The 14,738-nt window shown below is 32.8% G+C and overlaps 1 protein-coding gene across 2 annotated transcripts in view; it reads left to right on the forward strand.

The window, feature by feature from the left end:
* Nucleotides 1-14,738, forward strand: part of Src64B (Tyrosine-protein kinase Src64B) — a 350,311-nt gene that overhangs the window by 145,908 nt on the left and 189,665 nt on the right. The gene's annotated exons all lie outside the window — the stretch shown is intronic.

Consider the following 14,738-nt stretch of genomic DNA (forward strand, 5'->3'; position numbering starts at 1 on the left):
GCTGCAGCGGTATTCAGAAAATAATTTTCCATTTCTCGAATGACTTGTCTCATCTTCCTCTCTTCTTTTTCAAGGTCTATATTTTCCATTAAGTCGTAATTTGGTTTTATTGACCTGTGTATAAATGTGTACATTATTTAATTGATAACGCGACTTACCTTGCATTAACCCACTTTATCATTTATCAAAGGAACCCCGGTTAAAATTATTTTAAATTAAATCAATTTTAATTGTTTTATTTGAAAATTTTTTTCGTTATACCGTGTTTCAAAATGAATATCGGGGTTTTAAAGTTCTGCAATATTTCTCAAGTTTCACATACATTGATTGATAATTGCGAAATGAAAGAGTAACTTCAACAGTTTTAGCGTGCACAAAACTCTAAAGTCTATAATTAATTTACGTGCTAGCTTTTCTAATAAAATGATTCACCGTGATAATGAAGATTTTCTTTATCATGTACTATTCAGTGACGAATCAACATTTCATGTTAATGGAGAAGTAAACACTTATAATGGGTTTATCTAAGGATCGGAAAATTCTCACGAAATATTACATGTGAACAAGGCTCACTTAAACTGAATGTTTTATATCCCACATCCCGATGACAAGTTTACGGTCGTTCTTTTTAGCGGAAGCAAGTGTGTTTAGAATGAACTATTTTGATATGTTACAAATTTGGCTCTTTCCTCAACTGCAGTATGAACCGTAAAACTTTATTCGGCAACAAGATGGTGCGCCTCCTCATAGCATAACGCTGTACGTGATCGGTTGAATGAAATTCTCCCCGACCACTGGATCGGTAGCCGGGACCAGATGACAGGGCCTTTTTTGTCTTGGCCTCCACGTTCGCCCGATCTGACCCTGTGCGATTTATTTATATGGGGTTTTATATAAGGTCAAGTGTATGTGCCACCATTACCAGCTGACCTACCCGACTTCAGATTCAGGATTGGAGCAGCTGTAGCATCAATTACTCCAGACTTGCTGATTAAACTACGGGGTGAACTCTCCCATCGGCTGCATGTGTACCGCGTTACGAATAGTGGCTTACATTGAACTCTTATAGGAAATACTGTTTGAGTTAATTTTTCATTTCCTGTATAATTTATAGATTAATTAAAACTTAATAAATATTACATAACTTTAAAACCCCGATATTTATTTTGAAATACATGGTACTTTACTCTGATCAAACGAATAATAAAGATTACGGGACTTGGACATTTTAATTTCCCCTATTTTAAATTATAAAAAAGTGTCTCTTTTCTACAATTTTTTTTTTTTTTTAAGTTATGATGTAACTTAATTTTTATATGTCGAGCCTTCAACTTCATTGAAATTGATTTTGACGTTCTTACATTACCTGTGAATAAAAAAGAAAATAACTTGATCTAACTAATGTGTTATTTACATTTGAAGAAAATCTAAATATCCTAAAAATGATGGCTTTTCATTGCCAGTTCTATTGGTGGACATATAGGCTTCTAAATCAACTGGTTTATTGCTAAATTCTCGATGGAGAATTCTCGTTTGCTCTCTTTACTCCTAAAACAAAAAAAAAATTATATATATATATATATATATAAATTGTTCGTCTGAGGTCATTGTAAGCGAAAGAACTTAAAAAGAAAAACATATATGGTTTGAAATATTGTGATATTTTAATTTAATTTTTAGTTTATCTTTTTTAACTTTTAGCGTGTTATTGACGAAGATACTTTCTTATTTTATTGTAGAGCGTTCTAGTCACACAAAAAATTTGAATTAAATGTATCTTATACAGTAATTCTAATGTTATAGTTCTTTAAAGATATTAGAATATAAAAAAATTTCTAGATATAGATTAAGAAGTAGTTTGTGGGCTACGTACTTGTTGTGCCGTTATAATTCGTTCTTTATAGATACAGTATCTACGGGTTTTTATACGTACATTGGCTTGAAGTTAATTCGGGCACCTCGCCTCTCACCTCTCACCTCACCACACCTCATCTTGGTCTTGTCTTGCTTGATGTTGGTCTTGTTGTGTTCGGACCACCTGGCCGTATATACCAAGCAGTCAGTCGTTCGATTGTCTTATTCTACATTGTGGTTCCACCGGCTGCACCCAAATACTGAATCATTCAGCAGTTCCTCTTGCCCATTACTCGTGTGTTCGCTGTCTCGCATTAACCGGTGAGACCTCTGAATAATTTTTATATGTCTGGGTAATATTTTCATCTCTCTCTTTTTATATTTATCTAAAAAAATAAACGTACATATTTTCTATTTTAAAATGTGTAATTTATTTTAAACACTAGCAGAATTATACCAAAATTTCTCGTTTAGGTTATTTATAAACCTAATAAGACAGAAAATATTGAATATAATTTTTTTTTAAAAGTCTTTTGAATTGGATTTTTCACGTTTGTCCCGTGAAACTTGTTTTATAAAATCTGTTCGAATGATTTTATAGTATAATACATTAGAAATTTTGATTGTTTAAAATATGTATTAGTTTTTCTAAAATCAGTTTTGAATATAAAAGTCACATTTTTGTTATTTCAATGAAAAATTTCCTGTTAATGCAACTTTAAAAATTGAAATAAATTGTCAGAAATTTTTAAGTTTTTACATTGTTTAATTTTTGTTTTTTTATTAATATTTTTTTCCTTTACAAAGCAAGTTGGGCAGGATATTAGTGGACAATCTGCATTTCTTTTATAAGGTCAAGTGACGATAAATTCATCTTGAACATTTTGGTAAAATTGTTTTTTCTTTATTTTTTTATGTGTAATGATTAAGACATACTATATAATCGATTAATTTGGTTCAGTTTTGTATTATTGTGTATAGGAAAAAATTCATTACAGAAGGTATTCTGAAGAGGACATTTTATTGTTTTAGATTCGGCTTCGTTTGGGTAATTCTTTGTTTCAAAAAAAGAAAAAGGCATTTACATTTTTTTTTAATTTTCCTTATATATTTTAATCAAAATTTAAACCAGTCGTTTGTTTAAATCATCCAGTATGTTTGTACAAAGCTGTTCTGATCTTATTACCAATTCTTTGGACATATTATGAAGTTGTTGCATATTTTATGCAGTGGGTTGCATAAAATATGGAGCCGACGTTCATTCTTGCTTGGAGAGATGGGCGGTGGTGAGGACGCACGGGAAATCACAATTCTCCTAGTCAAAAAAGAAAAAAAAAGAAAAAGGGTCCCGGCCGTGGGGTGGGGACCCCGGAACAGCATAGCTCAGTCGAGTATCCCGCCCTATTGGTTAGTAGCAGGCAAGATGTGAGGAAAAAAGATCCAAATCCGGTGGGCCGAACTGCCATACAGCCGGTAGATGGGGAGGCGCATTAGAGTCTAAAGGAAACCGCTTCAAGCCGAGTAATGCTTGAGTGTGAACCGTCCTGGGGAGGGGCAGAAAAAACCGTGGGTTGTCCATAAAATCTTATCATGAATATAAAAATTTATTACAAAAAATCTATCAGTTACAGCTGTGGGGTTTGTGGCAAATGAAAAAAAATTATTTAGTTTTTTTACCACATCGATAAACTTCAACATGTGCGCCATTTGTCGCTCGTAGAATGTCCAACCGAATCAATTTCACGCCATGTGTTGGTTAACATTTCTTCGGTAATACTAGCAACAGCTTCAGTTATTCTCCGTCTCAATGTGTACAGATCAGGTACGGGTGTTGCATATACTCTGTCCTTAACAAAACCCCAGAGGAAAAAGTGTAAGGGAGTTATGTCTGGTGATCGTGGTGGCCAGAAAATGGGATCATCGTGCCCAGTCCATCTGCCATGAAATGATTCATTCAAAAAATCTCGAACTAGTAATTTCCAATGTGGTGGCGCGTCATCCTGTTGGAAAACTACCCTAGGTTGCTAGTCATTTAGTTGAGATATAGCAAAGTGTTACAGCACATCCAGGTAAATTTTAGCTGCTGTTGATTGCTCAATGAAAAAGAAAGGATTAATGATTCTGTTGTACAATAAAGCTGCACTATACATTTCTCTGTTAGGATTCTCTGAGCCCTACAATCTCACATTCTGCCTGTTTGCTTTTCCTGAGGTGTGGAAAGTAGCTTCGTCTGAAAAATTCATACGCTGCAGGTTCTCATTGTCGTTATCAATCCGTTGCAAAATCTCGGTCGCAAAGGCAGCACGACGAGGGTCGTCATCTGGTTATAGATGTTGCAATATCTGAACTTTATACACGTGCAACCTTAGTTTCTTGTGTAAAATCTTGTGCACTGTTGATCGGGGAATCCCTAGTTCATGAGATGCACGACGGGTAGATTTAGAAGGGCTATGTAGAAATGCTTGCTGCACAACCTCAACCGTCTCTTCACTTAATTAATTAACTTAACTTCACAACCTCATCTAACTTCACTAATTCGTGGAAGGTCGACTATACTTCCACTCTCCTTAGACTTTGCGCATCAAGCAATGATATTCTTGCTATCAGGTGATGGTTGTCCGTATGCCCTTCTAAAATTTTGCTGCACAGTAATCGGTGATTTCGACTAGTGATACCACAACATACATTGTGCTTTCTTCTGGATTGACGCCATTTTATAAAAAATTGAGGTTAAGAAAAGTAGAAGGCACTGTGCCTTCTACTTTTCTTAACCTGCAACAAACCAATATAAAAAAAAAACTTGTTAATTTTTTCTTTCTTTTGCCACAAATTGCACAGCTGTAACTGTAATAGATTTTTTGCAATAAATTTTTGTGATCATGCAAACAATTTTATGGACATCTTTTGTATATTAATTATAAGATGAAACGTGGTTATGTTTGTTTCATGGTCTTAATGATAGGATTGTTGGACTAGTATTCCTCTGCAGTAATTACAGTAACAATAATATGAAACAATGTAGAAATATGAAAAAATTATTAGATGAAAGTTATTCAAAATCATACTGGAATTAAATTTTACTTTATTAATTTTTTCAAGCTATAAATTGGTAAAAAATATTTTTCTGAACAAAAGTCAGGTAAATTTCCCAAGAACATTCTTGAAACGGTGTCCAGTGAAAGATTGAAATAAATCTATAACCATTAGCGTATGAGATATATAAAAAATGAATGACCATCAATAAGTATAAAGATAGAAAGACGAACATTTATTTTTACTTTTCTCTCGTCATAGTTCTAAAGCTATGCTGCAACAAGGAAATTATGGTAACCAATAAAAAACAAATTACGTATTGGATTTTTTGAATTTCTCCACGTTTTACTGTTTCAGGGATCCCAAAAATAAAAAAAAGTATAATATTCGTACATGATTATGTGCGTGTGTTGGCATGTTTGAAGATTAATAACTTTTGACAGCATTAACCGATTTTGGTGAAATCTGGTACGACTCATATATATGGGGACATTTTTTGGTAAACGTTTGGGGACAATATCTCCAGGGGATGGGGGGTTTTTTTAGCGTTAATTTCATCAAAATTATTCAAACATAACCCCACTTCACATTAAGCTTAATACATGCGCGGATGCTTATCTTACCATTAAAAAAAGTTTTTCCCACAAAATTCCCTCTTCTCCAAAAATTTAAAGAAGCTATCTTTTTATTAATGCATATTTTTTAAAGATTTTTCTTATATCTTATTAGGCATATATACAAGCGACTGAAAAAAAAACTTTGGTGCAATATTGGGGTTGAAGAAGCCGATCAAAATTTAAAAATATAGATTTTTTTTTTAATTTCTCATAACTTTTTGTGGTTTATAAACTTTTAGTAATATTACCTAAAATTTCATGTTAATTGCCCCCCCCCAAAAAAAAAAATCTTAGTTAACATTTAATTGGTTGTAGATTTTGTATTGGATTTTTTTTTCAGTTTGTTTCATTTCAAATATTAAACGTAGAAAAATCAAACAAATTTCTTGGAAGGTATTTTTGGAGGTGGAGAGCAGAAAAAATACCGATGTTTTTTTTTTTTATTTTTAAAACTTTTTTTGGTTTATTTAAACATATAATTAAAATTTTTCTTCTTACTTTAAATTATAGATTATCCCTACTCCAAAAAAAATCTTACGTAACATTTTTTATGTATAATTTTTTTCTCACTGTATAACAATAAATAACCAGTGTTAGGAAATTATTATACCTTTTATTTTATATATATATATATATATATATATATATATATATACACACGTATATGAGGAGCCAAAACCGAATGATTGTAGTCGATCTGATATTATATATCATTCCTTCCCTGAAATGGCATTTACATTCTCAAGTAAATAAAAATATCCTATGGCTGGTTTACTAGGGAAAGTTGGGAATGATTTGCGTGTCATTCTTACTTGAGGGAAATATTCTTTTTCATATTAGCATGTTTGTGATATTGACATGCTAATGTTTGTTGATGATTGTGACTGTTCTAATGACATATACTCACACACACACTCGCTCACTCACTCTCTCTCTCTCTCTCTCTCTGCTCAGCGCAGTAACTCGCTATATAATGAACATTACTTATCTTTACCGATCAGTATAACTTCATTACATATATTCGTCCCTCTGGTTTACTTCAAGTATTTACAAATCTCATAGCTACAAGAACTGTGATATAAAGCTATAAAAGAAAAAATGTAATGACTCCTTTTTTTGTATAAAAGAAAGGATTTTTAAACGCCGTCTAAATTCAGCAGAGGGGAATTTTATTGCACATAGATTATAACTAGTTACTTCATTCTATTTATTTATTATATTTATTTAAAGCACATTTGTTTATTTAAACCGGCTTTTCGAAGAAAAGTACAGTATTACTTTCGGTCGTTCAGTGGGATTGGAGGTGAAAATGAATTTTCTTTACGTTTTGAGGTGTAAGGAGTACTAAAGTACCACTCACTTGAATTGGAATTTTTATATATATGTTTAAAATAATAAATGATAACTTCTCGGTTGGATGTTAAAGTAAGGAAAACAAAATATGCAGACCAAAGTATGTTACTACGCAAATAATAGAAATAAATATAAATACGCAGATAAAACATTTAGATCAAAAATATTCCATTATTTATTATTAAAAAAATAATACAAAACAGTAACACAACGTTTCGTCTTCAATGCGAGGCTTTATCAAGTGCATTTGATTGTGCTATTGTTCTGTATTTGTTTTTTTTTTAAATAATAATATTGTAAAATGGTTGTTTTTACCTGAAAAATTATAATACGGAATATTTGTGATCTACGAGAGATTATCTCTAAAGTAAAGACCGTTTTATTGAAAAAAATTTATTCTGAAAACTTTATAAATATTTTTTATTTCTCTTAAAATACATACCTCATATTATTACTTCTCTATATAATCGCCACATGAATTAAAGACATTTATCGTAGCGATGCATCAGCTTCAATATACCGTCAACATATTCTTCTGCCGCTAGTCCATTTAGCTACTGATTAACAACATTTTTAAGTTCCTCGTCACCCGCGAACTGTTTACCATTCAAAGATTCTTTCAGTTTCGCAAACAAATGGTAATTAAAAGGAGCTAAGTCCGGACTGTATGGTGGGTGATCTTAAATTTCCCACCCAAATGTTTTCGATAAATCACGTGTTTACCCGCAACATGTGGACATGTCTATCGTGTAGCAGCGACGCCATCGGTCAGCCGCCCACGTCGCCAACGTGGGCGGCTGCCGTGAATGGCGCGCCGTAACTTACGTACAGTTTCGCAGTAGGTTTCTGCATTTATAGTCGTTCCACGCGGCATGAAATCAATCAGCAGTATCCCAAACGACTGTGGCCATCAGTTTGCGTCCAAATGCCTCTGGCATGACCTTTGTCGGTATGGTTGGTGATTGAGGATGACGCCATTCACTTGACTGCTATTTTCTTTCTGCCGTGTAATTCGAAATCCATGTTTCATCACCGGTAACAGTTAAATTTAAGGAAGTCATCACCTTTTTCTGTGTAGCGCATCAAAGATTTCAAAGCACATCCCATTCGAATTTTTTTGTGACGTTCCGTAAGACGTGTGGTAGCCAACGTGCACAAATCTTTCTGATGCCAAAATGGTCATGAACAATGCGACCGATAACAGGTCTTGAAACATCAGGAAAAAGAAGAGCCAGGTCGAAAATCGTTGAGCGACGATCTTTTCTGATTTCATCATTGACTCGTTTCAACAAGTCCTCTGTAATTATCGAGGATCTCCCCGAACGTTCTTTATCAAGCACATTAATTCTGTTATTTCTAAACCTTTCACATCATTTTCGGACGTTTCTGTCATTCATTACATTATTACCGTGCACAGCAATCAACTGCCTATGAATTTCAGCCGGCTTAACGTTTTGATAGTTTAACAAACGTATGACTCCACGTATTCACAGTCGGCGGCAGCATCGATTTTTGTATTCATATTATAACGTAATAACTCACACGTAATCAAAGATACTATCACGTGACAACTTACAGATAACAATGCAGTGTGTACATTACTAGCCTGGCCATAATTACACAGGTTCGCCAACCTTAAGAAGAGAAATTTTTCAGCGGTCTTTACTTTAGAGATACCCCTTGTAAATGTTTTATCTACGTATTTCTATGTATTTGCATAGTGACTAATTTGGGACAGAATATTTTGTGTTCCTGTTTTATATATATATATATATATATATATTGTTGCACCGAATGGCTTCGACGGCACGTGGCACTTAATAACCTTATAGTAGCCCTGAGAAGGGCTGTTGTTGTCATCGATTGGCTTCGATGGCTTGTTGTAACTAATAACCTTGTGGTAGCTCTGAAAAGGCCCGTTTTTTACTATAGCTCTGAGAAGAGCTGTTGGTTCCAGAAACTGGTCTCCGGCGAAGTCGGTGAGTTGCGGCTCGTCCGTTGAAATCAGACCGGGCTTCCCCTCAGCGGTAGTTGGGTCCCCACTACAGCGTGGCAGTGGTGGCTCCCAGAGCATTGCAGTCGGGTCGGCGTCGGTCGTCTTTCGCCGGCGAGGCCGAGGCAGTTCTCCCTAAGCGATCCCACGCTGGGCCGGAATGCTCTCCGCCGGCCAGGGCGATTGAAGCCCGGCGAGCTGGAGCGGGAAGTTAGCGTCCGCGTCCAGCGGCTCTCTCGGCGGGCCGGCCAGGCCTGTTGCTCTTGCGGGGATGTTGCATCCGCCGGGAGGTCCTACGTTGAGGCGGCCAAGGAACATCGTCTGTCTTCTTCTTGGTCTTCTCCAGGTGGTGGTCGACGATGAATTGAAAATTCACTTACGTACACGCTCTTTTATTGCAGCCTGAGAGTGGTGGGGCCGCAGCGCCGCTATGGTGGGAGAACTGGGCGGTCATATGTGCGGCGGGAGTGACGCTGTAGTAGCGCGTACATATACTGTGCGACAGCTGACATCTGAGCTGCTACTGTTGTCTTCCGCCGATTTTCAATTAGGCATATATGTGGTAAAAATGTATATATATACCTAAGTTTAAAATTTTATGGCTCGATAGTCTTCAAAACGATTAGATCCATTTCATTGAAATTTAGTTATGTTGTAGTAATGTATCTGAAGTTGAACATGTGAACACTTGTTAATGATTGGTTGAGACGTTCTTCAGTTGCGGTCAATTAAAGTCGAAAATATTTGAGCGGGGAAAGTTAAAGGCGTGGTTTGTTATTACGCTATGCTGAAGTTGAACGCTAACGTTTCCATATTTGCGGTATCTATTATTAGCAATATTAAACCAAATTAAAGAAAAAAAACTTTTAACTAAATTTAATTAACGAAAATCGGTCTTCTTGCGCGGAACTGCTGAATGAGTTTTTATTCTTTCTTCATTTCTTCTTCCATGTTTTAGCAACAAGTGTTTGTTCCACATTTAAATTATTTTAAAAATTTATTGGTAGTTTTTTTACTTTTAATATAAAATTATACAAACATCTTTTTTACCCGTTGATTTTTTGTGGTACTCGTGGTACGCATTTGTGGCGTAATTGTGTAATTACGCAGTTTGCTATGCATGACTGTTTGTTATATATTACCTTTACATGCAAGTTGGTGTAAAGGTTCGTCTAAATGTGTTCGGTTGAGATACGAAAGGATGTATGCAATTTTCATTGCGTTTCTATTGTATTGTTTTTTTAACGAAGTAATTGAAATACAATTATGAAAAATTATAGTCGTTTTTTAAATAATTATTTAATTGTTTCACCATTATTATACTTATTGTTTCTAACATTAATTTACACGTATTTCTCAGTTTAATACATTTTTGTTTAATTTTGTTTAAAAGAGATTTTTTCCTTTAATAACGCAATTCTTGTTGATGATTCGTAAATTATTTTTAATTCTAGGAAATGGAAATGGAATTGCGATGCAGTGAAAAAAAGTTAATCTGTAACTTTGAGTTGCTGTTTATCTATCGCCCTTGAGAAGTCAAGTATCTATCAACATACTTCTTGGCTGTCAACAATGCTTTATTGTCGATATAAATAATTTTCTAATTCTTGATTACGGCAAAATTTTTATTAAGAGCTTAATCGATTTTATGAGTTAAGGTATCAAAATTTACATTTCAATATAGATGTTTTTTAAGATGTCGGTAAGGAAAAAAAAAATCTGTTTTTATTGTTGCGCAAGAATCAATACTTCATCGGAACGTGACCTTTTTGCTGTTATATGACCAAAACTAGATAATCGTATCATGAGTAGTAGTATACAATAGATCCTGAAACCTACTATGCTGATATTCTTTAAAGAATTTTTTCTAAGCTAATAACCAAAGGAATAATTATTGTTATTGTCTAAGAAACACGGGCAATAGAAGTTATTTCAGATTTTTTGAAAACAGTGAACAGATTGTTGACGAAAAACTGCATATAATATTTCTCCGATCTCGGCGGCGGAGTGGTAGCGTCTTAGCTTTTAATCCAACGGTGCTAAGTTCCAATCTCGATCAGGCATATCATTTTTCATATGCTACATAATTCCATTTTCATATTTCCATGTGCAAACAAAAAAAAAATTAATTAAACATACATTGAAATTATATCGTGTAGTGAAATGCTTGAAATAGACAGCAAGTTATTAATGTAGGAATAGTTTAAAGGGGATGCTCATTAACAAACGAAAGGTAAAACTAACATGAAAGGTGAAAAGGTAAACTAACATGAAAAACTATCTCTTTGAAAGAAAACCTTTAAAAAAATCATAGAGTAAACGAAAGGAATAAAAATAAATAAATTATGTATATGAATCGCGAATAATTAAGAGATTATATTCCTTTAAATTGAAAAGTAAAGATTAGTAAATCACCGGGTTGGTCTAGTGGTAAACTCGTTCTCGTAAATCAGCTAATTTCTAAGTCGAAGTTGTCAGGTTCAAATCCTAATAAAGGTATTCGGATTTGAATACTAGATCGTAGATACCGGTATTCTTTGGTGGTTGGGTTTCAATTAACAACACGTCTCAGGAAAGGTCGACCTGAGTTTTTCAAAACTACTCATTTACCGGTACAGTTACATTACACTGATAAGTCGCTAATGACTTGTTGATGCGACTATAAATAAAGGTATTAAAAAGAGAGGGAAAATAAAAATAAAAAAAAATTAAATGTCTACTAATTTTTTATTTTTCTGGACGTCAAGGTCATTTCATAGTCAACTCTTATTTAAATGAAAACAAATTCAGCCTATAATTTTAAACATATTGAACTATGTTTCATTATTAATTGCTTTAATCGGTTTAATTTCTTGTTTCTTAAAATATTGTATCAGATTTATAGAGCTTTAATTATAAGAAATTATTTCTCAGAAAAAAAAAAACGTTGCATTTACTTTATATGAAATAAGACACTGCTAAGAATTTTACATTAAAAGAATAATGATAATAAAATTATATTAAAATTTAGTTAAATATTTTTAATGTTTAATTATTTTAACTACTTCATTATTTTGTTTAATTATATTTTAATTATGTAAAGCTTAGTAACAGTTTGATATTTTAAATAATGATGTTTACTTTTTTACATTATATCTTTTAAATTGTAATAAGCAAGAAAAGAAAAAAGGAAGGGGGAAAAGGAAAAAGGAAACTTCTTAAGTGTTTTTTGTGTACAAATACAAAAAAACCACAAACATTGAAAAAAAACAAAAAACAACGGCTTTATCTTTAATCCACCAAATCCACCAAATCAAAAAGTACTGTTTGTTTTCTTTTCCCCAGAAAACAATACTTTTTTTATAAAAAATTTAATAAAGAGGTAAATTAAGAATGAAGAACAACACTGTATAATTGTGGTGGAAAATTTATTTTGAAAAATTAGTTTTGTTAAGATATTGTATATACAAAATAATCAATTGACGCGTTAAACAGATTGTTTTTCAAATGAGGTGCAGTAATGAAAAAAAATTCTGATTATATGTTAATTTATCTTTTCAAGCAGTTTTTGTTATTTTGTAGATATCCTCGATTGGATATTAATCGCGAAACAGGAAGCATGTCACATTTTAAACGTAGAAATTATTAACAATTAATTTCTGGTGTTCGCTTTTAATACATTACTGTAAACTAATATTTCTATTTATTTGTTTAAATGTTTGTAACACCTTATGAATGGTTATTATTAATAATGTATGTACACCTTGTTAACTCATAAAGAAATGTTGTCAAACAACTTCTGCCGGTTGATTGATTGTTCCACTATTATCGATCAAGGTTGGCTAACCTGTGTTCGGAAGATAACTTTAACTGGGTGTCTCGTTTGATTAATTTTTTCCTGTATCGGCTTAGTTTATTTCCCGTTACGTTTTATAAATTACTAGGTTAAAATTATTACGTAATTATTAGCCATTTTAACAATAATACATTTTTTATTTGCAAATAAATGATAAAAAGTAATTTTAGCATGACATTTTCATCTGTATTCACATTCTCTTTCTAAGTATATATCTATATATATATATATATTTTTTTTTTTGAATAAATATCAAGAAATACTGTGGTTTCAATAACGAAAATTTTTAACACCTATCTGTTAGCGATAAGTTAACAAATAGATAAGAAAATGTAGCAGGCAACTTACCCACTAATTAGATACCCCGCTTCCGATAATAAATACATAAATATACAAAAAAAGTCGAAATAACCAAATACACAGAAAATAATATCCCTACATAATGACCAAAAAATCCTTTGTTAGGTTATTTTTTTAAATATATATGACCAAACAATCGTTTTTTGGTCATTTAGCGTTCTTTGCTATGTAAAAGCTAAGAACAAAATTCACAAATAGTAACACTGAAACCACACAACTAAGTATTCGTTTTTTTTTACCTCCGAAACCACCGTTATGCATTGCTTCAGATGATGATATGAATGATTTAAAGCGTATGAAAATACCATGCCTGACCGGGATCCAACTCGGAACCACCGGATTAAAGTCCGAGACGTTACCACTCGCGCCACGGAGGCCGGCAAAAATATTCGTTAGGAGCCGAATAAAAACACGACTTACCGATATGGCGTTGTATGTCAAACCAATTTTATACGGACTATAATTACTTTTAATACGCGAAACCCTTTGCAATGATTGAACATTAACTTAAACCTCTTCAAAAATTATTCCTTTTGAACTAAGCCACATTTTGATATCATTGTTTTTCTATAACACGGCTGGAATTCTTTTCGTTTAATGATAAGAAGCGTCGTCTTCGAACCCCAGTCAGGCATGGGATTTTCACACGCTATAAAAACTGTCATTCATCTCATCTCCTGAAGTAATATTTAACGGTGGTCCCGGAGGTTTGAAAAAAAATAAGGTACGGAAATCAAAAGAATATACTACTTTAAACTTACAGATATGTCCAAAATACTAAATTTTCTATTTAAAAAAAAAACATTTCGTAAAAATTGCTGTATGTTACTACATAATGTATTTACCATATGTTAATATGCAGTATGTCACCATTTCGTTATGTATAGATATGAATACATTAAATATAAGTAAAGTTATTCGAGTTTTATTAAGATGTCACGGTATATTAAAAAAATTGTAAAATCGAGGTTCTCGTAATTTCGAGGTTCGTTATATTGAGTTTCGTCTGTATTAGGAATTTGTTAAATTTTGAGGCTTTCTCCAACCAAAAATTTCATTAAGTATTTTTTATTCCGTCATTTATCCTAACCATCAGCGTTATGTAGCTGTATCCTATCTTTCCATACTATTATTAATTTTACCTAAACCATGATGTTGACGGTTGCTTCCGCCCTTCTTATCTACGCTAATTATCATTTAATAATAATCTTTTGTAGTTCGTACCCATTAAACGGTCAGACCACTTAATCGCGTTGCGTGTCCTTTCTACATTAAATTTTCTCGTAGAGTTTATCCAAAAAATCATTTCAATTTAATTAGGAAAAAGTACTTTCCTCTTCAAAGTGAGCATATAGAAATATTTTTCCTTCGTTAATTAAGTTCGTGCTTCACAATACAAAGTTTAACATTCCAAGATCTTCCTACTCAAAGTAATTTTTTTTTGTATTTTCACTGTTGTATCATTTCGGGATAATATTAACCCCCTAACCAAAAGTAAGTCATTGTTTTCTCTTACTAAAAATATAGCTATATTCTCTTACTAAAATAATAGCTTATTTTAACTAAATAAGGAGTATATTAGGAGGAGATTTTCCTTGCAGTTTTGGTAAGAAAAGTGGAAAGACAAAACAATTTATTGTAAAATACATCTAATATTTATCACTTTTTTCCCGATGTTAGTGGTAAGGTTTAA

The sequence above is a fragment of the Lycorma delicatula genome, chromosome 6 (assembly GCF_047948215.1).
Source record: "Lycorma delicatula isolate Av1 chromosome 6, ASM4794821v1, whole genome shotgun sequence".
In the NCBI taxonomy this organism is placed as follows: domain Eukaryota; kingdom Metazoa; phylum Arthropoda; class Insecta; order Hemiptera; family Fulgoridae; genus Lycorma; species Lycorma delicatula.